Source organism: Nycticebus coucang, chromosome 2, assembly GCF_027406575.1.
Source record: "Nycticebus coucang isolate mNycCou1 chromosome 2, mNycCou1.pri, whole genome shotgun sequence".
In the NCBI taxonomy this organism is placed as follows: Eukaryota; Metazoa; Chordata; class Mammalia; order Primates; family Lorisidae; genus Nycticebus; species Nycticebus coucang.
Window position 1 is genome coordinate 90,383,041 of NC_069781.1, and position 24,583 is coordinate 90,407,623.

Here is a 24,583-nt window from a genome sequence, read left to right on the forward strand (position 1 = left end):
TGGTATCTCTGCAGATGGCTGACCCAGCTGCCTGTAGTGAACAGATACTCTAGGGGTTTGCACCTGCCTGAATTGCAAGAAATCTGCCAGGCCTCTGCAGTCTGCCACTATCTAGCAGGAGGAGATGAGGCCTGATATCCTTGGGTGCTTGATGCAGGTGGTGGGGGGAGGTGTTCACTTAGGCTTAGCCCCGCCCCTGATTGATGTTGCTAACAGAACAGAACAGAACAGACAACTTTGTGGGATTCTGTCTTTGTTTCTGCTAAAATTGCCTGCAGAAGACAGGCTGTTCTGAGTTCAAACTTCTTTGCTGTTGGAGGTTTGTGTCCGATTACCTCTCTAAGTCGGCCATACCCTGGAAGCTTCCTGGGTTTGTGAGCAGCAACAGGCAAATACTTTACTCACTGGTGGCCTCCTCTGGTTGCCCAGGGAGACAGGGGGTGTGGCTTCAGAATATCCAGAAGTGAGCCATTTTGTTGTTAAAAAAAAAAAAACGGCTGTTGATCTGCCTCCGGAACTGCCACTCTGGTGTGGGCACCCAGCTGACCCTTTTCTCCTCGGTCTCATGCCCCAGAGTCAGCACTGACCAGCCGCAGTTTATGCTTTGTCCACACCCCTTGAGAGATCACCCAAAAATCCAGACTTCTGGGGGTCAGGCCTCCAGGTCTGAGAGTGGGGGTGAAGGAGAGTGCTGAGGCCCAGAGCTGTAGGTATCAAGAACACAGAGTTCCACACAGTTTTATGCCTGGCTGCACCACTGCCAGAAGACAGCCGCCGCTCTGGAGCCGTTCCCTTCTAGCCAACTGTCCTCTCCTCGCTTCTGCCCCAGAGACAGCGCAGCTCAGGGACTGTCCACACCCCACAAGAAATCACCCAAGAATCTGGACTCCTGGGGGGCAGGACCCCAGACCCCCAAGTGAGAGTGGGTGGGAGTGCTGGGAGCTCAGCGCTGGAAATGGGGAAGCTACAGTTTCACTCAGTTTTATGCCTGGCCGTATTGTTGCCCAAGGAGGGCTGCTGCACCCCATCACAGGGAAGTGCCGCTGAGGCGTGACTCCCCCTCAGCCGGGTGCCCCCTCCTCACTCATGTGCCTCAGAGTCAGCGCTGACCAGTCGCAGCTCAGGCACTGTCCACTCACCTTGAGAAATCACCCAAGAATCCGAACTCCTGGGGGACAGGCCTCCAGACCTCAGTGTGAGTGGGGGGGAGTGTTGGGAGTTCGGGGTTGCTGGCAAAGGATATTTAAAGTTTTATACAGTTTTATGCCTGGCAGGAGAACTCCATGGCACCCTAGTAGGGGAGGTAGGTCCAGTTTTTAGAAGGTCTCTCCCATGGAGTGTAGTGGGAGGCCCTTTAATTTCTGCCCGTTTGTTTGTTTGTGGGGCTCAAAATGGGGGAGGGGGAGGGGGGACTCCCATCCACTTGGTGATGGATTTTGTACCTTTTGTTTGCATCCTTGTGGTCGCCGCTTGCCTCAGCAGTGTTGATGTGCGTTCTTCAACCTTCTCTCTTGGTGCAGCTCAAATCTACCAGGTTACTTACTAAATTTTTGTCCCTTAACTCTCCTTCTGGACGGAAGCCTCTGTGGAAAGCTGGCTTCAGTCCGCCATCTTGTCTCCCCTCAGATCTGTGGTTTTGTTGACCAATTGTATAATAAATATAGCCTCCATTCATTCTTTTTAAAATTATAAATTAACAAATTATAATTGTATATATTACGAGCTACAAAGTGATATTATGTTATGTATCTACAATGTGGGATGATTAAATCAAGGTAATTAATATATCCATCACCTCACTTACCATTATTTGTGTGAGAACATTTGAAATGTACTGTCTTAGCAATTTTGAAATACACATCATTAACTATAGTCACCATGCTGTACAGTAGTTCTAAAAGAAATTATTCCTTCTGTTCGACTGAAATTTTGTACCTTTTGACCAATATCTCCCCATGTCTTTTATCACTTAGCCTCTGATTACTACCATTCTAGTCTTTGCTTCTGGGTTCAATTGTTTTAGATCCCACATAAAAAGGGAGATTATGCAGTATATATATTAGCCCTTCTGTACCTAGTTTGTTTCACTCAGCACAATGTCATCTAGGTTCATCTGTTGTCACAAATGACAAAATTTTCTTCTTTTATGAGGCTCAATAGTATTTTATTGTGTATATAGACCATTTTTTCCCCTCCACTCATCAACTGATGAACACTTATTCTCTAACTTAGCTGTTTTGAATAATGCTTCAATGAAAATGGGAGTGAAGATATTTCTTCAACATATATATGCTTTGCAAAGTCCTGTATCTCTCTGAGACATTGCTCTGCTTTTCCTCCCCTCTTTCCGGACTCTTTAATTGCTTGGATAACCTGAAAAGTCTTGTCTTCAAGTAATGAGACTCTTTCCTCTCCATGGTTTAATCTTTTGCTGAAATTCTCTGCTGTGTTTTGAAACTTCCCAAATGCCTCTTACAGTTCTTTAACTTCTGTTATAACCTTCTTAATTTATGTCCAAATCCTTGGTGACTCTTGTCTTTAATTTCATAGATTTCTGGAGATAAGTTTTGGACTTGTTTTTGCTAATTTTCCACTTTTTCTTCAATTCCATTCATTTTATTTGCCTTCTGTGTTCTGAATTCCATTTTCATCCCTTTAACAATTTCTTTATGGTTGGAATTCCCTGCTCCATTGTCATCCTTTAAGGGAGTTGATCTGTTCTGGTGTTTCCAGAGATTTTTTGTTTTGCTTGTTCCTCCTCATTTGTGGTTTCTTTATTTTTATTTTATTTTTTCCTTTTAGTTTTTCTTTCCCTTCCTTCTCTTTATCTTTTCTCACCTTCACTCTAATCTGTGGGTTGAGTTGACCCTAATGTATAGTAAAGAAAAAGAAGGAAAGAAGAAGAAAGAAAAAAAAAATGACTGTAATTGTTAAACTTTGTTGCCCTGGAAAAGAAATAGGAAGAAAATGGGGAAAAAGGATCAATAGGTGGAGCTCTAGAATTAGAAATAACAGCAGCTGTTGGAGGCTGTGATCTGTGGAGTTTCCTTCTCTGAAGTTTTCAGCAGCCTGTCAACTTGTTGGGGGTGGGGTTTCCTGCTTGGCTCTGAAAGGGGAGGCTCTGGGATGGATCTGGGGACCAGAGACAGCACTGAAGATCTAGGGGTGATACTGTGGTCCTGAGGTGGGATCCTAGATATTCTAGGGCAGCATAATACGGAATTCCAGATAGGGGGTCTCAGAGTCTGCATTGGCGTGGACTGAGGCTGAGTGATCTGAATGGGGCCTGGAGTCTAAAAGGAGGGCAGGGCCCCTCTCCACTGTTTAACAAAGCCATGAGATCAGTGTGGCTGTGGCTGCCCAAGTATGGAGGGTGGAGTCTATGCCTGTGACACAGCAGACCAGACCAGATGACTTGAGAGTCTTTTGGAAGTCACTAAGTGTGACCGACCTGTGTGACAACAGTCATAGCGACACAATGATTCCCGCGCTCCTCCTATGCCTGGCTGAGGTGGGACGTGACCCACTATCTCCCCAGTGTGAGGTTTCTGGGAGAGATTCTGTTCCTGGATTGGCCCATGCTTCCTGAGGGAAGTGCCTGGCAACAGACCAGCTCTCTCACTTGGAGAAGCCCCAGGTTGGGTCACTCACTCCCCAGCCCACTCCAGAAAGATGGGCTTGGAGTACCTGACAGCTGAGGGGCTCTGCTGTTGCTCATTCCTTCTGTGCTCACTGTTTGGTGAAGCCGATTTGTACAGGATTCAGGTCTGTCCTCAGGCCCTGCTGGCAGGGGCTTGTGGGTGATGGTGCTGGCCTCCCAGCAGCCCAGATCATACTGTGATTACCACATGCAGTCTCTGCTTTGGTACCTCTCAGCTTCCCTGCACTTGTTTTCCCCATTGACTTTCCTTCCTGCTTCTCCTGTGTTCCTGGTATCCACCAACTGCTATATACTCTCATAGATTTCTCTCTCTCTGAGTGAGGTAATCTGAATGGTGGTTCCTGCATGCCCTTTTCCCCACTTTGATCTGATGAGGTTTCAAAAGGGCTGCCACTAGACCACCATTTTGGACCCCATCTTGCAAAGCAGTTATTGCTCGGTAAGGACTTGTGCTGTCATTTTGTCATTTGTTTTCTGTTTGTTTTGTTGATACTTCATTTCTGTTTTCTTACTATCTTCCTTTTTATATTGATGGTTTTCGGTAGGTATGCTTTAAGTCTTTCCTATTTACGTCCTGTGCATATACTATAGATTTTTCTCTGTGGTTACCATGAGGCTAATAAAATGCCCTATATGTGGCTCTTTAAAGCTATAAACAATTTAACTTTGGTCACCTGCAATAACTCTACACTTTTCTCCTCCTATTTTACATTTTTATATCAGAATTTACATCTTTTGGTAATTTGCATCATTTATCAATTTATTATAGCTATAGCTGTTGATATTTTTCTCTTTTAACTTTCATTATTAGAGATGAAATTGCCTTATACATGATCATTACAATTATATCATATTCTGAATATGATTCTGCATTATTTATACTATTGAGTTTTGTCTTCTATGTTTTATTTTATTAAGTATCAGTTTTTTATTTCAGCTGAAGGAATACCCTTTCTCAATTCCTGTAAGGCAGGTCTAGTGGTGACTAAATCCCTTAGCTTTTGTTTATTTCTTCTTCATTTCTGAAGGACAGCTTTGCCAGCTGAAGTATTGTTGATTGGCAGAGTTTTTTTTTATTTTTTATTTTTTTTAACATTTTGAATATATCATCTTGTCCTCTCCTAGCCCACAGCATTTCTGCTAATAAGTCTGATGATTTCTGTATTCAGATTGCATTCTATGTGTTAAGTTTCTTATCTCTTGCTGCTCTCAGAATTTATTTATCTTTGATTTTTGATAGTTTATTATGTGTCTGGTGAACTCCTGTTTGGGTGGAATTTGATTAGAGTCCTCTATATTTCCTTTACGTGGATGTTGGCATCTTTTTCCAAATTTGATAGGTTTTCATCAATTATTTCTTTAAATATGCTTTCTGGCCTTCTTTATCTCTTTTCTCTTCCTGAAATTATTAATTCCCATAGGCTTTCTTTATTTTTTTTAATTTTTGTTTCTTTTTTCTTCCCTGACTAGATAATTTCAAATGTGTTGGGTTTGAGTTCACTGATTCTTCTGCTTGATTGAATCTGCTGTTGAATCTTTCTTTGAAAAGACAATTTTTTAATTTTTCAGTTCAGTCATTATATTCTTTATCTCTAGGATTACTATTCATTTTTTAATGAATAGGGCTTTTGGGTAGATTGTGAGGTTAAGCAGGGTCCCGGGGAATATTCTATGGCTAGGAGGTACTGCTATTTGGGTTCTGCAGTTTATCAGTGCTTAGGTGAGGATCCTATTCTAGATTAATGGTTCCAGAGGCCATGTCCATAGCAATGAACAATTGAGATTGCTTACATGCTTCTGTAGGGTTTTAGAGTAAGCTATGCATCTGAAATGAACTGTTGTTTTGACTCTTGAGTCAGACAAACCCAATTCCTGTGTTACACAGATATATATCATGATGGTGTTTCCATGCCTGCATAGGGCTTTGGGGTAGACTGTGAGGTTAAGCTGAGCTGCTCTTTGGATTCCTAGGTCAGGTAGAGATAATCTCTTTACTCCATAGAAATGCACTATAGCATGCATCTCCTGCCTGTGTGGTTCTTGGGGTAGGGTCTAAGATTTAGGTGAATGTTGTTTGGAATTCAAGGTTGGACAGATGTAGCCCCTGCACTCTGCTTATATGTGTAGAGGTGAACTCCTTCCTTCCTGGGTAGAACCTTGGAGTGGGATCTTGGCTGCATGTGGAAGCTGGATATACAGGCTTGCCAGGCTGAACTTCACACTGTACTTCTGAGAATGCCTAGCTCAGATTTGTGGATAACCTGTGCTATTGGCTGGGATCTATCAGGTGCCACTGCTGAAAGGAACACAGAACTATCACCAAGAACTGCATGCTGGCTGCTAAGAGTTCTTTCGCCTTGCTCTGTTTCTACAAGACACCAAGTAGTCTAGCCCTGACATTTTCTTCAGTGTTCCCATGAGCTGAGACAGGTGTGGGCTTCCTGAGAAGCATCTCTGAATGATAGTGAGGCTGGATATCTACCTCTGGTTCTCTTTTCCCACCACAGAAACTGTGGACCCTGGGGATTCTCTCTTTGTGTCACTCTGCTAACTTGGAGGAGGAGAAGGGACAATTCAGTTAAAGTGAAACTATTCCTCTTAACCCTCTGATGTGATTTTTATTTGGTTCTATGGCCCATATGGGTGTCTCAGTGTTGTTCCCAAGTCTTTGGGTTTTCACAAGGTGTCCTTGTCTATTGATAGTTGCTAGATGTATGTTCTGCATGTGTTTTGGGGGTGGAGGGGAGAATGAAGTCTGGGACCTCCTAGTCTGCCATCTCACTGACATCGCTCCTTGCCTTCATGCATTCTTGCCACAGAAGTGTAATGTAGTTGAATCAATATTTTAAAATAAAATTCTAGTCTATAGGATGCTAAGTTTAAAAGACGAAGAAATTATTTGCATACAGAAAGTAGGACATTCTAAAGGACAATTGGCCTTATCTCTTCAACAAGTCAATGTTAGGGGAAAAATAACATTGAGGAAGGAGGGAAGGAGAGAAATTTTCTAGATTAAAAGAGGCTTGAGGACATAACAAACAAATGACAAACAATGTATAGTATTTGCCTGGATTCTGGTTTGATCAAACCAGCATTTCTGAGAAACTGAAAATTCAGTATAGACTTACTAATTGTTAATGAAAAATGTTTATGAAGTTTGGTAAATGCGATAATGGTATTATAATTAGAGAGATAATAGTATTGTAATTAGAGAGGAGATTATCCTTACTCTTTTCTTTTTCTTTTAGAACTACATACTAAAGTACATAGGAAAGAGATATCATTGTGTCTGTTATTTATACAACTTCAGCAAAATAATGCATGAGGCAAATATCTCAAAATGTGAAAATAGCTAAATGCTGGAATTAAGAACATAGAATTCATTATACTATGATTTACTTTTCTGTAAACTTAAAAAATTTTTCTCAATAGATAGTAGAAGAAAAATTCTTCATAGTATTACTTCTTTTTTTTTTTTTTAAATTGTGAATTGGATTTCAGGGTTTTATTTTATTTTATTTTATTTTATTTTTTTATTGTTGGGGATTCATTGAGGGTACAATAAGCCAGGTTACACTGATTGCAATTGTTAGGTAAAGTCCCTCTTGCAATCATGTCTTGCCCCCATAAAGTGTGACACACACCAAGGCCCCACCCCCCTCCCTCCATCCCTCTTTCTGCTTCCCCCCCCCATAACCATAATTGTCATTAATTGTCCTCATATCAAAATTGAGCACATAGGATTCATGTTTCTCCATTGTTGTGATGCTTTACTAAGAATAATGTCTTCCACTTCCATTCAGGTTAATACGAAGGATGTAAAGTCTCCATTTTTTTAATGGCTGAATAGTATTCCATGGTATACATATACCACAGCTTGTTAATCCATTCCTGGGTTGGTGGGCATTTAGGCTGTTTCCACATTTTGGCGATTGTAAATTGAGCTGCAATAAACAGTCTAGTACAAGTGTCCTTATGATAAAAGGATTTCTTTCCTTCTGGGTAGATGCCCAGTAATGGGATTGCAGGATCAAATGGGAGGTCTAGCTTGAGTGCTTTGAGGTTTCTCCATACTTCCTTCCAGAAAGGTTGTACTAGTTTGCAGTCCCACCAGCAGTGTAAAAGTGTTCCCTTCTCTCCACATCCACGCCAGCATCTGCAGTTTTGAGATTTTGTGATGTGGGCCCTTCTCACTGGGCTTAGATGATATCTCAGGGTTGTTTTGATTTGCATTTCTCTAATATGTAGAGATCATGAACATTTTTTCATGTGTTTGTTAGCCATTCGTCTGTCATCTTTAGAGAAAGTTCTATTCATGTCTCTTGCCCATTGATATAAGGGATTGTTGGCTTTTTTCATGTGGATTAATTTGAGTTCTCTATAGATCCTAGTTATCAAGCTTTTGTCTGATTGAAAATATGCAAATATCCTTTCCCATTGTGTAGGTTGTCTCTTTGCTTTGGTTATTGTGTCCTTAGCTGTCCAGAAGCTTTTCAGTTTAATGAAGTCCCATTTGTTTATTTTTGTTGTTGTTGCAATTGCCATGGCAGTCTTCTTCATGAAGTCTTTCCCCAGGCCAATATCTTCCAGTGTTTTTCCTATGCTTTCTTGGAGGATTTTTCTTGTTTCATGCCTTAAATTTAAGTCCTTTATCCATCTTGAATCAATTTTTGTGAGTGAGGAAAGGTGTGGGTCCAGTTTCAGTCTTTTACATGTAGACATCCAGTTCTCCCAACACCATTAATTGAATAGGGAGTCTTTCCCCCAAGGTATGTTCTTGTTTGGTTTATCAAAGATTAGGTGGTTGTAAGATGTTAGTTTCATTTCTTGGTTTTCAATTCGATTCCAAGTGTCTATGTCTCTGTTTTTGTGCCAGTACCATGCTGTCTTGACCAGTATGGCTTTGTAGTACAGACTAAAATCTGGTATGCTGATGCCCCCAGCTTTATTTTTGTTACAAAGAACTGCCTTAGCTCTACGGGTTTTTTTCCAGTTCCATACAAAATGCAGAATCATTTTTTCCAAATCTTGAAAGTACGCTGTTGGTATTTTGATAGGAATGGCATTGAATAGGTAGATTGCTTTGGGAAGTAGAGACATTTTAACAATGTTGATTCTTCCCGTCCATGAGCGTGGTATGTTCTTCCATTTGTTAATATCCTCTGCTATTTCCTTTCTGAGGATTTCATGGTTTTCTTCATAGAGGTCCTTCAACTCCTTCTTTAGGTATATTCCTAGGTATTTCCTTTTCTTTGAAACTATGGTGAAAGGAGTTGTGTCCTTAATTAGCTTCTCATCTTGACTGTTCTTGGTGTATACAAAGGCTACTGACTTGTGGACATTGATTTTATATCCTGAAACATTACTGTATTTTTTGATGACTTCTAGGAGTCTTGTGGTTGAGTCTTTGGGTTTCTCTAAGTATAAGATCATGTCGTCAGCAAAGAGGGAGAGTTTGACCTCCTCTGCTCCCATTTGGATTCCCTTTATTTCCTTGTCTTGCCTAATTGTATTGGCTAGAACTTCCAGCACTATGTTGAATAGTAAAGGTGACAGAGGACAACCTTGTCTGGTTCCAGTTCTAAGAGGAAAAGCTTTCAGTTTTACTCCATTCAGTAAAATATTGGCTGTGGGTTTGTCATAGATAGCTTCAATCAGTTTTAGAAATGTGCCACCTATGCCTATACTCTTCAGTGTTCTAATTAGAAAAGGATGCTGGATTTTATCAAATGCTTTTTCTGCATCTATTGAGAGGATCATGTGATCTTTATTTTTGCCTCTGTTAATATGGTGGATAACGTTTATGGACTTGCGTATGTTAAACCAGCCTTGCATCCCTGGGATGAAGCCTACTTGATCATGATGAATGACTTTTTTGATGATAATCTGTAATCTATTGGCTAGGATTTTGTTGAGAATTTTTGCATCTATATTCATGAGTGAGATTGGTCTGAAACTCCCCTTTTTGTTTAGGTCTTTTCCTGGTTTTGGTATGAGGGTGATGTTTGCTTCATAGAATGTGTTGGGGAAGATTCCTTCTTCTTCAATATTTTGGAATAATTTCTGAAGTACAGGAATAAGCTCTTCCTTGAAGGTTTGATAGAATTCTGGAGTGAAGCCATCTGGACCAGGGCATTCTTTGGTTGGAAGCTTTTTTATGTTTCTTTGATCTCAGTGCTTGAAATTGGTCTGTTCAGGAGGTCTATTTCTTCCTGGCTGAGTCTAGGGAGAGGGTGTGATTCCAAATATTGATCCATTTCTTTCACATTGTCAAATTTCTGGGCATAGAGTTTCTGGTAGTATTCAGAGATGATCTCTTGTATCTCTGTGGGATCAGTTGTTATTTCCCCTTTATCATTTCTGATTGAGGTTACTACAGATTTTACTTTTCTATTCCTCGTTAGTCTGCCTAATGGTTTACTATTTTGTTTATTTTTTCTAAAAACCAACTCTTTGTTTCATTAATTTTCTGAATGATTCATTTGTTTTCAATTTCATTGATCTCTGATTTGATTTTGGATATTTCTTTTCTTCTACTGAGTTTAGGCTTTGATTGTTCTTCTTTTTCCAATTCCATAAGATATCTTGTGAGATTGTTGATGTGCTCTCTTTCTGTTTTTTGAATGTAGGCATCTAAAGCGATGAATTTTCCTTTCAAAACTGGTTTTGCAGTATCCCACAGGTTTTGGTAGCTTGTGTCTTCATTGTTGTTATGCTCAAGGAAGTTAATGATTTCCTGTTTTATTTCTTCCTACACCCATCTGTTATTCAACAGAAGATTGTTTAATTTCCATGCCTTTGGGTGGGGTCGAGCCTTTTTGTTAGAGTTCAGTTCCACCTTTAGGCCTTACGGTCTGAGAAGATAGAAGGTAAAATTTCAATTCTTTTGATTCTGTTGATATTTGTTTTGTGTCCCAGGATATGATCAATTTTGGAGAATGTTCCATGGGGTGATGACAAGAATGTATATTGTTTATCTTTGGGATGTAGTCTTCTATATGCGTCTATCAAGCACAGTTGTTCTAGGGTCTCATTTAAATCTCTTATATCGTTGTTTAATTTCTGTTTAGAGGATCTGTCCAGCTCTGTAAGAGGAGTGTTAAGGTCCTCGGTTATTATGGTATTATCAGATATCATATTGCTCAGACTGAGTAAGGTCTGTTTCAAGAATCTGGGAGCATTTAAATTGGGTGCATAGATATTTAGAATTGAAATGTCTTCTTGTTGTATTTTTCCCTTGACCAATATAAAGTGACCATCTTTGTCTTTTTTGACTTTAGTTGCTTTAAATCCACATGTATCTGAAAATAAGATTGCAACTCCTCTTTTCTTCTGAATTCCATTTGCCTGAAAAATTGTCTTCCAACCCTTGACTCGGAGCTTTAATTTGTCTTTTGAAGCCAGGTGTGTTTCTTGCAGACAGCAAATGGATGGCTTGTGTTTTTTAATCCAGTCAACCAATCTATGTCTCTTCAGTGGGGAATTCAAGCCATTAACATTTATTGAGATAATTGATACGTGTGGTAGTATTCTATTAGTCTTATTTAGTGAGAGTCCATTGCTTAGTTTTATCTTTTGCATCACTGTGGAGGTTAGGTTCTGTCCTTTAATTTCTGAGTTCTTACTTTGCTGCTGATCCATTGTGGTGGTCAGTGTGCAGAACAGGTTGAAGTATTTCCTGTAGAGCTGGTCTTGTTGTGGAGAATTTCCTCAATGTTGGTACATCCGTAAATGATTTGATTTCTCTGTCAATTTTGAAGCTTAGCTTAGCAGGGTACAGAATTCTGGGCTGGAAATTGCTCTGTTTAAGTAGATTAAAGGTAGATGACCATTGTCTTCTTGCTTGGAAAGTTTCATTAGAGAAGTCTGCGGTCACTCTGATGGATTTGCCCCCGTAGGTCAACTGGCGCTTACTCCTGGCAGCTTGCAGAATCTTTTCTTTTGTCTTGACTTTGGACAGGTTCATCACAACGTGTCTGGGAGAAGCTCGGTTAGAGTTGAGGCGACCTTGGGTCCGATAGCCCTCTGAAAGCAGTGTGTCAGAATCTTTGGTGATATTTGGGAAATTTTCTTTTATAATATTCTCTAGTATGGCTTCCATTCCTCTGGGGCATTCTTCTTCCCCTTCTGGAATTCCTATAACTCGTATGTTGGAACGCTTCATAAAGTCCCATAATTCTGACAGTGAATGTTCTGCTTTCTCTCTCTTCTTTTCTGCCTCTTTTACTATCTGATTTATCTCAAGAAGTTTGTCTTCTACCTCTGAAATTGTTTCTTCTGCATGGTCTAACCTGTTGCTGATACTTTCCATTGCATCTTTAAGTTCCCTAATTTACTGTTTCAGTTCCTTCAGCTCTGCTATATCCTTTTTATATTCTTCATATCGTTCATCTCTTATTTGATTCTGTTTTTGGATTTCCTTTTGGTTATTTTCCACTTTATTAGCAGTTTCCTTCATTGTTTCCATCATTTCTTTCATTGTTTTCAACATGTGTATTCTAAATTCCCTTTCTGTCATTCCTGACATTTCTGTATAGGTGGAATCCTCTGCAGTAGGTACCTCCTGGTCCATTGGCGGGGTTGTTCTGGACTGGTTCTTCATGTTGCCTGGAGTTTTCTGCTGATTATTTCTCATGAGTGATTTCTTCTATCTGTTTCCTTGCCCTAATTTTCCTTTCACTTCCTCTTGCTCTTTAAGTTCTCGTGCCTGTGGACTAAGGGGTACAGGACCAGAAGGGTGAGAAGGTTGAAGAGCAAAAAAGGGATGAAAGAAAGGACGACCGAGTGATAAGAAAAACAAAGAAAAATAGAGAAAGTAGAGGGGGTGGGTAAAAGGAATATTGACAAAAAGAAGAGAGGCACAGAAAGAGGGAGACAGAGCAGTATAGGTGTACAGTAGGGTACTTTGATACAACCTTAAAAATACCCCACCTTCTGGGGGTGCCCAGTTGGGTGGTTCCCTTGAGGTCAGCAGCTCTTTGCTAACCTGATCTGACACAGTACCCCACCTCCACCAAGTAGAGAGGAAAGACAAAAATGCTATAAATCAAACCAAAACAAGCGAACAGAAAACTTTACGTGATAAAATTGGGTGGAAAACCAAATAATAGTGGTAGAAACACTAGCAAAAATGAAGTTCTAATTATTGAAATAGGTAGCAATGGGAAATTATAATTAAACCAGAAAAATTGAATAAGAAAAAGGATCTGTATGGAACAGGTTGAACTTAAAAAACAAAACAACATCAAATTAAACAAAAGAAAACCAACCAAACAAAAAAAAAGACACAACCAAAAACAAAGCAGTATGTATATGTTATTTAATATTGTCTGGGCAACAAGTGGTCTTCTGGGGTATGAGATGTTAATCACAGTTCTGATACAACTGGAGGCTGCTGATTTCTCAGACCCCAGCATGTAGACACCCTAAATCTCTCTTCATCCCACTTAAAAGGCACTTTGAACTTGTTCACTTGCGGAGCAGAAACACTTTCCCAGGAAAGTGATTGTCGCTGGAATCACTGCTGAAGTGGCTATCCACTTACCCAGTGTGCCAAAACTGGTCTCACTCTGTCCCTGAGGGTTAGGGCTGCACCGCGGCTCAGACCCCGCCCTTAGGCTACTTGGTCACTGGATTACCAGCTCCCACCCAATTCTAGCTTTGCGACCCTGAGGGCGGAGCTTGCCAGGGCAGATCGCTCACAATGGCTCCCTGTGACCCACAGCCAAACACTATTAACTCCGTCTGGCTCAGCGGCTCAGACTGGAGCCCCAGACAATGGCCAAAGTTCTCTGCACTCCGGCTCAGGCTCTCCCCAGGGCAGTTCAACTGAGTGCCGAGTCCAGAGACACCAAAACAGTTCACAGGTAAGGTCTTTCTGGTTTGCAGTCTCACTGCTACTGAACTTACAGTTGCGGGCGGCTTTAGACGGATTGAACACACGCGACCACTTGCCGTTTTTCCACTGTTTTAGTCCTCCTCTTGGGGTCCAGAAGTCTCTCGCTGACTCCCTGTATCCTTGCAGGGGTGATGATAGGCAGATCCCACCAGCCAGAGATGCCTGGAGTCCTATCTCCCCAGACTCACGGTTCCCAGATGCAAGGAAGCTGTTACTCGGCCGCCATCTTGCTCCGCCTCAGTATTACTTCTTTAAAAAAAAAAACCACAAAGAGTGATATTTAAAATATTTTCTGTAAGGAAGGATTCATAATGTACAAAATGAAGAAACATGGGAGTAGGAACAAAAATTAACAGGATGAAAAATACCCTCAAAGCAGAACCCCTAGACACATTATTAAGTATTTGGAGGTATTTTTGTTTTTGAAAGGATGAATTCAGTTTATAAATCTATTTGGTGATGGCTTTTTAGTTATGGATCCTAGAAAGATCAATACAACATGCTCCTTAGAAGGAAAATAGAGAATTTCAGACCTGAGTTTGGTGCTTTAGTAGAAGGAATCATCTTGATGCATTGGGAAGAACCCAAGTTATTCTGTTGCATGGCACTGATTTGACTACTGCCTATTATATTTTCACAGTGTGAACTTGACAGCAAGGTTTTTCTTAGATTGAGTCTCAAATATTTCTGCTGTGAAATGGGGATAATAAAACTTATCTTCCAGAGAATGCTGTTGGTATTAAATTAGGTAATGTATACAATAAGTTTAATGTACAGATAGGTTATATCTAACTCATCTGATTTTGCTACTATTTCTATAGGTTAATTAAAGGCAAGTAGAAGGGGGAGTGATTAGGAAATTTGAGTTTAGCCTTCATCGAAGAGGATTTCAAGAAATAAAGATGGCAGCAGAGGGAACATTGCAGGTGTATTGAAAAGATGGAGTTAGTGTTATACATGTTATATTTAGAAAGCAGCCATGATGGTAACTGATTCCATTTAATTTGAATATATAAGTTTCCTAGAGTTGAATAATGAAAAAGTAGTTAGGGGCCTGATTACTATTATTTTTTAATTGGTTAGTCTCAGAAACTTGGACTTTATCTAGGATGCTATTTGAAGAAGCATTTTGATGAGGTTTGTCATGGTCTGCGTTGTGCTTTGAGATTATTAATCTGGCAGTAGGTTCATGTTCCCCTGGGAAGCCTGAGCCAGGATACTCTGGCAGAGTTTGCTGACCATTCCCTTGCTCCTTCTTATAGGACATGGGTTTTGTTGGGGATGGTGATACAACAGTTTAAAAAGGAAATGGAAAAAAATAATCAAAAAAATACAACCACTTTTGCGTTACTCCTTTGGATGGTAGTACTTAGTAATATAACATTGCAAATGCAACAAAAGCGAAGTCACAGGGCAAGTCTTCATAAAAGGCTTTTTAAAATTGAGAGCCAAAAAAAAAAAAAAGTAGGGGCAACTATAGGCAATGAAACTGCCTACGACCTTAAAGATATAATAAACATGGAAAGCCAGCAGTATCTTGAGTTTTTTATGATACCTTGGAACTGCTATACTATCCTGCACTACCTACTGCCATTCAGATTGTGATATGAGAAAAAAATCACTCCCTGTTTGTTTTCAGGATGCTGTACACATAACAAATATTGTGCTACATAAAGCTGAATTCAATCTTTAACTGATGTAAGAACCAATTAGGAATTTTTCAAGGACAAGGTACAAACGAGGTACAATAGGAAGCTGGGATGTGGCTGGGCATCAATAGACATGGAAAAGAATAGGAAATAGGAGACACGTTGGGAGACAGATACCATAAGACAATTACTAATTGAGTATGTGAATGGAGGGAAAGGAAGGACTCCAGTATAAAGTTTAAACTTGAATAATGAAGAAAATGTTAACATTATTTATTGACTAGAGGTATCTGTGAGAAAGGATGGTTTGAGTAGTATGCAAATGAAAGTAAATTAAATTTTAAATGAATGAGTTTTCCTCAAGAAAGAAAAGAGTGATATTAGTAGTGTTGACTCTCAAGTCCTTAGAAATACTAGTAGAAATAACAGATTAGGGGATTGTAAGGGATCTCCGGTCAGATTGTAAGGTTTCTATTTATTTTTCCTGATTTGAGGATGGGCGATATTTTACTGGTTGGAAGTTTTAAACATGAGTTTAAACTACTTGGAAAATGTGCAATCAGTTCCTCTGAGGCAAAGCAGCTAGAAACCCGGCTGGCTTAGCCAAGGCATAGGTCCACTTGTAGAGTAAACCATGAGCTCAGTGACCTCTAAATGTGCTTTATAGTTCTATGATTCTATAATTATCTCAGGCTTCAAATCACTTGCCAGAGAACAGCAAATGCTTTCTACCAATAAAACACAATTTGAAACTTGGAACTGAAGTTACACGTTTTCAATAAAGTGTTATAATAAAGATAGCGACTGGAGACTCCCGTTAGGAAGAGAGAGGTAAATGCACTGGTTGGCCGCTCGTGCAAGACAAAGCTGAAGTCCACATTGATTAATAATCCAAGAGACATAGAGGCTCTATATAAGTAAGTTTTAAAAATAACCCTGGCAGAAAATGAAAGAACTGAAAGGACATTTTTATTTAAATGCGGAATCTGGAATCTGCACTTCATAGCAATAATTGCTCTAAAAGTTTAAAGTCTGCATCACCCCACTAAGAAACTGCTGCCTTGTTTTCATTTCTACATTCTATTCTTTTCTGAAATCTCTTATTGGTACAGTGGATGGAAATCTGCCTTTGAGTTTGTTATAATTTTGCCAACACTAGGAGACCAATGCAGTAAGAAAAACGTAGGAAGGTATGGGGAGCTCGCCTGCCAATAAAACTTATTCTATGTTCCCACAGATTCAGAAGAGCAATTAGTGTAGCAGTTTTGTTTTTCAGAGGCCTCAAGCCTATGACAGAGCAATTATTAACATAAATGATTTATAGTATAGTTATTGTTTTCCTAAAAGTCATATTTCATACAGAACCTTGGGGTCCAAAATGTAAGACTCATAGAAATAGCACAGTTGCAGTCATTGTGGAAAGTGTCTTCTGGTAACAGGCATTTCTCCAGAAATTATCCCATGGTCAGATAAGTATGGGACATTCTTTTCAAACAAAAGCCCTAAGTTTTTTTTCTGTAGTTCTTATCAAAGCCTTTATAAAGCACCTTGATCTACCAAGAAAACAATAGAGGAAGCATTTCCAACAATATAATATCTTAGAATTTTAGAATTATTTTTGTGAGATTACTAGAGATAGAATGTAATAAACTTTATTTATTTATTTTTTTTTTGAGACAGAGTCTCACTGCGTCACCCTCGGTAGATTATTTAGCAGGTCTGGGCCATGTTTGAACCTGCCAGCCTCGGTGTATGTGGCTGGTGCTGTAACCACTGTGCTATGGACACTGAGCCAAGTAATCAACATTTAAAAAAATTTTTTTCAAAGAAGCACTGATTTTTTGCCACTTTTTTTCCTGAATGAGAATACTGAGGCTCAAAATTATAAAGTAACTTACAATAGTGTGGATGATTTTTCTTATCTTCTCCATTTGGGGAATTGCTCTTCCCTAACCTCCCACCTATTTCTCATGGTAACATTGGTCCATAAGTATAGCTGGACCCAACCATCTGTACAGCTTGATACCACCCTTCTTGCCACAGTATATTGGGGTTATCCATGGGTACCTGATCCAAATTCGTGTAATTAAATTTCTTTCCTTAGGAGTTTGACATTGTGATAAAGAAATTCACTTTCTTGGGCGGCGCCTGTGGCTCAGTCGGTAAGGCACTGGCCCCATATACCGAGGGTGGCGGGTTCAAACCCGGCCCCGGCCCGGCCCCGGCCCCGGCAACCAAAAAATAGCCGGGCGTTGTGGCGGGCGCCTGTAGTCCCAGCTACTCGGGAGGCTGAGGCAAGAGAATCGCTTAAGCCCAGGAGTTGGAGGTTGCCGTGAGCTGTGTGAGGCCACGGCACTCTACTGAGGGCCATAAAGTGAAACTCTGTCTCTACAAAAAAAAAAAAAAAAAAGAAATTCACTTTCTTATTCTCTTTCTCTCTCTTTTGCTTTCTTTTTCTCTGTAAGGCTAGACATGTACCATGTAAGGTCTAAGTGATATGTTTTTAGTACATGTGGACCAAAGAAGCAAAGAAAGACTGTTTAGAGATAGAAGAAAGATAGCACAAATGCAGAGGGAGGAAAAATAGAGGGAGAAGGAGTGAGCATGTGAATGAGAGTGTGAGCACTCCGAAAATGGTCCAAGTCTCTCCATTAGATATGCCTGTCCCCCAGAGTTCTATGAGTCTTTTGTAGCTTTGTGGTAGATTCCTTTTCTCTTTAAATAGAATTATTTTCTGTTTTCTTTGTCCAATCAAAAAGGTTTTAATAAGTACAGTCACACAAGTTAATAGCAGAGCAAGAACTAGAAAATTCCCTAAACAATCAGTGAAATCAGTGAAATTCCTTTTCAGCTACTAGGCTTGTATAATTCTTGAATAATACTTTACAAACATTGGCTTATATTTAAAAATTGTAACACTAGGAAATAAATCCATTAATATTTTCCATCACAATTATTCTTAAAACTACCCATGTTTGTTTATCTATATGCATTGTATATGTTTTGATGATATATCAAAACCTCTTTGGTCAAGAGGTTGGATTTTGGGGGTCATGTTTGGAGGCAGAAATTTCAGTGTCACATTTGTAAAATGATTGAATTACAGGTAGCCAGGTCTGACACTATTTCTTCTTCTTCATTTCTCAGTTGATCCCCCTTATCCACTCCTCAAATAGGGCACCAGTCAGCCATGTGCATTTGTTTGATCTCCAAGGAACTGGGAGGTCTTTAGGCTTCAGGTTCTTGATTGCTTGTAGGTTGGCTGGTATTAACAGTCACCAATGGCTTTAATTCTCCCTGACTGAGCTTGAGCAAAGTCAAACTGTGAAATGTTTTTTGGAAAGTTTTCTACTCTTACATTTGTCATCCTTTATGATGAGTCTTCTGTCAGGTATCACCTTGAAAAAACATCTATACTCTTCAGCATTAAAGATATCTTTTTTATTTTTTTTAGAGACAGAGTCTCACTATGTTGCCCTGGGTAGAGTGCCATAACATCACAGCTCACAGCAACTTCCAGCTCTTGGGCTTAGGCGATTCTCTTGCCTCAGCCTCCCAAGTAGCTGGGACTATAGGCATCCGCCACAACACCCGTCTAAGCATTAAAGGTATCTTATCTCTGAAGCCACTGGCAATGTCTGGGAGCTTTTTTTTTTTTTATTGTTGGGGATTCATTGAGGGTACAATAAGCCAGGTTACACTGATTGCAATTGTTAGGCAAAGTCCCTCTTGCAATCATGTCTTGCCCCCATAAAGTGTGACACACACCAAGGCCCCACCCACCTCCCTCCTTCCCTCTTTCTGTTCCCCCCCATAACCATAATTGTCATTAATTGTCCTCATATCAAAATTGAGTACATAGGATTCATGCTTCTCCATTCTTGTGATGCTTTACTAAGAATAACGTCTTCCATGTCCATCCATGTTAATACGAAGGATGTAAAGTCTCCATTTTTTTAAAGGCTGAATAGTATTCCATGGTATACATATACCACAGCTTGTTAATCCATTCCTGGGTCGGTGGGCATTTAGGCTGTTTCCACATTTTGGTGATTGTAAATTGAGCTGCAATAAACAGTCTAGTACAAGTGTCCTTATGATAAAAGGGTTTCTTTCCTTCTGGGTAGATGCCCAGTAATGGGATTGCAGGATCAAATGGGAGGTCTAGCTTGAGTGCTTTGAGGTTTCTCCATACTTCCTTCCAGAAAGGTTGTACTAGTTTGCAGTCCCACCAGCAGTGTAAAAGTGTTCCCTTCTCTCCACATCCACGCTAGCATCTGCAGTTTTGAGATTTTGTGATGTGGGCCATTCTCACTGGGCTTAGATGATATCTCAGGGTTGTTTTGATTTGCATTTCTCTAATATATAGAGATGATGAACATTTTTTCATGTGTTTGTTAGCCATTCGTCTGTCATCTTTAGAGAAGGTTCTATTCATGTCTCTTGCCCATTGATATAAGGGATTGTTGGCTTTTTTCATGTGGATTAATTTGAGTTCTCTATAGATCCTAGTTATCAAGCTTTTGTCTGATTGAAAATATGCAAATATCTTTTCCCATTGTGTAGGTTGTCTCTTTGCTTTGGTTATTGTCTCCTTAGCTGTCCAGAAGCTTTTCAGTTTAATGAAGTCCCATTTGTTTATTTTTGTTGTTGTTGCAATTGCCATGGCAGTCTTCTTCATGAAGTCTTTCCCCAGGCCAATATCTTCCAGTGTTTTTCCTATGCTTTCTTGGAGGATTTTTCTTGTTTCATGCCTTAAATTTAAGTCCTTTATCCATCTTGAATCAATTTTTGTGAGTGGGGAAAGGTGTGGGTCCAGTTTCAGTCTTTTACATGTAGACATCCAGTTCTCCCAACACCATTAATTGAATAGGGGGTCTTTCCCCCAAGGTATGTTCTTGTTTGGTTTATCAAAGATTAGGTGGTTGTAAGATGTTAGTTTCATTTCTTGGTTTTCAATTCGATTCCAAGTGTCTATGTCTCTGTTTTTGTGCCAGTACCATGCTGTCTTGACCAGTATGGCTTTGTAGTTCAGACTAAAATCTGGTATGCTGATGCCCCCAGCTTTATTTTTGTTATAGGGAACTGCCTTAGCTATACGGGTTTTTTTCTGGTTCCATACAAAATGCAGAATCATTTTTTCCAAATCTTGAAAGTACGATGTTGGTATTTTGATAGGAATGGCATTGAATATGTAGATTGCTTTGGGAAGTAGAGACATTTTAACAATGTTGATTCTTCCTATCATGACCATGGTATGTTCTTCCATTTGTTAATATCCTCTGCTATTTCCTTTCTGAGGATTTCATAGTTTTCTTTATAGAGGTCCTTCACCTCCTTCGTTAGGTATACTCCTAGGTATTTCATTTTCTTTGAAACTATGGTGAAGGGAGTTGTGTCCTTAATTAGCTTCTCATCTTGACTGTTCTTGGTGTACACAAAGGCTACTGACTTGTGGACATTGATTTTATATCCTGAAACATTACTGTATTTTTTGATGACTTCTAGGAGTCTTGTGGTTGAGTCTTTGGGGTTCTCTAAGTATAAGATCATGTCATCAGCAAAGAGGGAGAGTTTGACCTCCTATGCTCCCATTTGGATTCCCTTTATTTCCTTGTCTTGCCTAATTGTATTGGCTAGAACTTCCAGCACTATGTTGAATAGTAAAGGTGACAGAGGACAACCTTGTCTGGTTCCAGTTCTAAGAGGAAAAGCTTTCAGTTTTACTCCATTCAGTAAAATATTGGCTGTGGGTTTGTCATAGATAGCTTCAATCAGTTTTAGAAATGTGCCACGTATGCCTATACTCTTCAGTGTTCTAATTAGAAAAGGATGCTGGATTTTATCAAATGCTTTTTCTGCATCTATTGAGAGGCTCATGTGATCTTTATTTTTGCCTCTGTTAATATGGTGGATAACGTTTATGGACCTGCATATTTTAAACCAGCCTTGCATCCCTGGGATGAAGCCTACTTGATCATGATGAATGACTTTTTTGATGATAATCTGTAATCTATTGGCTAGGATTTTGTTGAGAATTTTTTCGTCTATATTCATGAGTGAGATTGGTCTGAAATTCTCCTTTTTGTTTGGGTCTTTTCCTGGTTTTGGTATCAGGGTGATGTTTGCTTCATAAAATGTGTTGGGGAAGATTCCTTCTTCCTCAATTTTTTGGAATAATTTCTGCAGTACAGGAATAAGCTCTTCCTTGAAGGTTTGATAGAATTCTGGAGTGAAGCCATCTGGACCAGGGCATTTTTTGGTTGGAAGCTTTTTTATTGTTTCTTTGATCTCAGTGCTTGAAATTGGTCTGTTCAGGAGCTCTATTTCTTCCTGGCTGAGTCTAGGAAGAGGGTGTGATTCCAAATATTGATCCATTTCTTTCACATTGTCAAATTTCTGGGCATAGAGTTTCTGGTAGTATTCAGAGATGATCTCTTGTATCTCTGTGGGATCAGTTGTTATTTCCCCTTTATCATTTCTGATTGAGGTTACTAGAGATTTTACTTTTCTATTCCTCGTTAATCTGGCCAATTGTTTATCTATTTTATTTATTTTTTCAAAAAACCAACTCTTTGTTTCATTAATTTTCTGAATGATTCTTTTGTTTTCCATTTCATTGATCTCTGATTTGATTTTGGATATTTCTTTTCTTCTACTGAGTTTAGGCTTAGATTGTTCTTCTTTTTCCAATTCCATAAGATCTCTTGTGAGATTGTTGATGTGCTCTCTTTCTGTTTTTCGAATGTAGGCATCTAAAGCGATGAATTTTCCTCTCAAAACTGCTTTTGCAGTATCCCACAGGTTTTGGTAGCTTGTGTCTTCATTGTTGTTATGCTCAAGGAAGTTAATGATTTCCTGTTTTATTTCTTCCTGCACCCATCTGTTATTCAACAGAAGATTGTTTAATTTCCATGCCTTTGGGTGGGGTCGAGCCTTTTTGTTAGAGTTCAGTTCCACCTTTAGGCCTTATGGTCTGAGAAGATACAAGGTAAAATTTCAATTCTTTTGATTCTGTTGATATTTGTTTTGTGTCCCAGGATATGATCAATTTTGGAGAATGTTCCATGGGGTGATGACAAGAATGTATATTCTTTATCTTTGGGATGGAGTGTTCTATATGCATCTATCAAGCACAGTTGTTCTAGGGTCTCATTTAAATCTGTTATATCGTTGTTTAATTTCTGTTTAGAGGATCTGTCCAGCTCTGTAAGAGGAGTGTTAAGGTCCCCGGTTATTATGGTATTATCAGATATCATATTGCTCAGACTGAGTAAGGTCTGTTTCAAGAATCTGGGAACATTTAAATTGGGTGCATAGATATTTAGAATTGAAATGTCTTCTTGTTGTATTTTTCCCTTGACCAATATAAAGTGACCATCTTTGTCTTTTTTGACTTTAGTTGCTTTAAATCCACATGTATCTGAAAATAAGATTGCAACTCCTCTTTTCTTCTGAATTCCATTTGCCTGAAAAATTGTCTTCCAACCCTTGACTCGGAGCTTTAATTTGTCTTTTGAAGCCAGGTGTGTTTCTTGCAGACAGCAGATGGATGGCTTGTGTTTTTTAATCCAGTCAACCAATCTATGTCTCTTCAGTGGGGAATTCAAACCATTAACATTTATTGAGATAATTGATAAGTGTGGTAGTATTCTATTCGTCTTATTTGGTGAGAGTCCATTGCTTAGTTTTATCTTTTGCATCACTGTGGAGGTTAGGTTCTGTCCTTTAATTTCTGAGTTCTTACTTTGCTGCTGATCCATTGTGGTGGTCAGTGTGCAGAACAGGTTGAAGTATTTCCTGTAGAGCTGGTCTTGTTGTGGCGAATTTCCTCAATGTTTGTATATCCGTAAATGGTTTGATTTCTCCGTCAATTTTGAAGCTTAGCTTAGCAGGGTACAGAATTCTGGGCTGGAAATTGTTCTGTTTAAGTAGATTAAAGGTAGATGACCATTGTCTTCTTGCTTGGAAAGTTTCATTAGAGAAGTCTGCGGTCACTCTGATGGATTTGCCCCTGTAGGTCAACTGGCGCTTACTCCTGGCAGCTTGCAGAATCTTTTCTTTTGTCTTGACTTTGGACAGGTTCATCACAATGTGTCTTGGAGAAGCTCGGTTAGAGTTGAGGCGACCTTGGGTCCGATAGCCCTCTGAAAGCAGTGTGTCAGAATCTTTGGTGATATTTGGGAAATTTTCTTTTATAATATTCTCTAGTATGGCTTCCATTCCTCTGGGGCATTCTTCTTCCCCTTCTGGAATTCCTATAACTCGTATGTTGGAACACTTCATAAAGTCCCATAATTCTGACCAGGAACGTTCTGCTTTCTCTCTCTTCTTTTCTGCCTCTTTTACTATCTGAGTTATCTCAAAAACTTTGTCTTCTACCTCTGAAATTCTTTCTTCTGCATGGTCTAAGCTGTTGCTGATACTTTCCATTGCATCTTTAAGTTCCCTGATTGACTGTTTCATTTCCTTCAGCTCTGCTATATCCTTTTTATATTCTTCATATCGTTCATCTCTTATTATATTCTGTTTTTTAATTTCCTTTTGGTTATTTTCCACTTTATTAGCAGTTTCCTTCATTGTTTCCATCATTTCTTTCATTGTTTTCAACATGTGTATTCTAAATTCCCTTTCTGTCATACCTAACATTTCTGTATAGGTGGAATCCTCTGCAGTAGCTACCTCATGTTCCCTTGGCGGGGTTGTTCTGGACTGGTTCTTCATGTTGCCTGGAGTTTTCTGCTGATTCTTCCTCATGAGTGATTTCTATTATCTGTTTCCTTGCCCTAATTTTCCTTTCACTTTCTCTTGGTCTTTAAGTTCTCGTGCCTGTGAACTGTTTTGGTGTCTTTGGACTTGACACTCAGCTGAATTGCCTTGGGGAGAGCCTGAGTGGGAGTGCGGAGAACCTTGGCCTTTGTCTAGGGCCCCAGTCTGAGCTGCTGAGCCAGACCGAGCTAATAGTGTTTTGCTCTGGGTCACAGGCAGCCATTGTGTCTGTCTGGGAGCCTTTTAATGAACTCTTCCCCACATTCTACTGCAAGTTCATTGGATTCACTACACAAGACATTCTGGAAGATCTTTTGTAGCAGTTTGAATTTCTTAAACCAACCACTTGATGCTTGGAAATCTGCCACCCCAAATTCCTATGTCAACTTTTTTAGCAACTAAAAAGTTTTCTTGGATCATCAGCTGGAGATTAGCTTGTTAGCTGCCCTCATTTGTTTGAACCAGTTTCATGTGGCTTCCTTGACTTCATCAATTTCCTCCTTTTCCATTGAGGGTCTCCACTTTCCTTACTATATCTCCCCAAGTACTCATGCTTACGTTTTTGAGTGTTGCTAACTGTGGTCTTGCTGACACCAAAATGTTCTA